The sequence below is a fragment of the Propithecus coquereli genome, unplaced genomic scaffold, assembly GCF_000956105.1.
Source record: "Propithecus coquereli isolate 6110/MARCELLA unplaced genomic scaffold, Pcoq_1.0 Scaffold392, whole genome shotgun sequence".
In the NCBI taxonomy this organism is placed as follows: domain Eukaryota; kingdom Metazoa; phylum Chordata; class Mammalia; order Primates; family Indriidae; genus Propithecus; species Propithecus coquereli.
Genome location: NW_012149641.1, coordinates 400,658 through 401,828, shown reverse-complemented (window position 1 = coordinate 401,828; position 1,171 = coordinate 400,658).

The following is a 1,171-nucleotide window of genomic DNA, read 5'->3' as shown; positions in this document are numbered from 1 at the left end:
TCATGCCATTCTAATTATTTCTCCAGATCCATACGTTTGGGAGACTATAGGAAATATTTTCAGTACTTTTCCTTCGCAATTCCCCATAATTATGTACTTTTGCATGCCATAACAAAAATGTTACATGTATATCACCAAGGTAAGTACTATTTCTTAGAGAATCCCAAGTAACAATTAAGATAAAAGCTAATATTTATTGAGTGCTCACTGAGTATTAAACACTTCCTTAAAAAGGTATCATCATCCTGTTTCTTTTAATTAAGATTTATTATGGTATAATTTTCACACAGTAACATTCATGTCTTTTTAGGTGTACAGTTTCATGAGTTTTGTAACATTTCTACAATCAAGGCATAGAATATTTCCATCACTCCCATAAGTCCTCTTCTTTCCCTTTGTGTTCAGTTTCTTCTCCCACCCACAACCCCTTTGCAACCACTAATCTGAGGTCTATCTTTATTGATTTGCCTTATCCCATTTTTAAGGTAAGAAAAGTCACTTTATGCAAAGGTCAGACGTTAGTAAGTGGCTAAGAAGTGGCAGAATCTATATTCAGTTACACATCAGTCTGACTGTGCAACTCTTACTTCTAGCTACTCTATCCTTCTATCTCTTCATGGTATAATCTTCCTCATTAATGCATGAATGAACTTAAAGAACCTCCTTGAGTCTGCTTATTTTATTTTTAAAGTAATATAATTAGAAGTAGGAAGTAATAGTGTGAATTAAAACATAATACTATAGTATGGCTATAACTCAGCTACTATATGTTAAAACTACCAGAATTAGAGAAAAACATAAAGTGAGCATCACAAAGTGACAGAGTCATTCTTGAGATATCAATTTGTGTTTCCCTCTGTATTTTCCCTTTATCCCTCTTCAAAACAGGAATATTCTAACTAGGCCCTTTGAAATTACATGCCTGAGGATGTTTTGCAGGATGAATCAGAGAGAGGATACGAAGAAGACTCAGAAGAGATGATGCCATGTGTCTGGGTAGGAGAAAAAAAAATGCTTTGGAGGTGGTAAGGTGAGAGAAAGAAGGACTTTATTCTAAAGTGAGCAAGGAGACAGAAGTTGAGAAGTTCTGGAATAGCCAAGATCCATGTATCACTTAGTAGCAGCAACCCACAGATCTTGCAAGGTTTGATGGTTCATCAAGGAAAAAAAA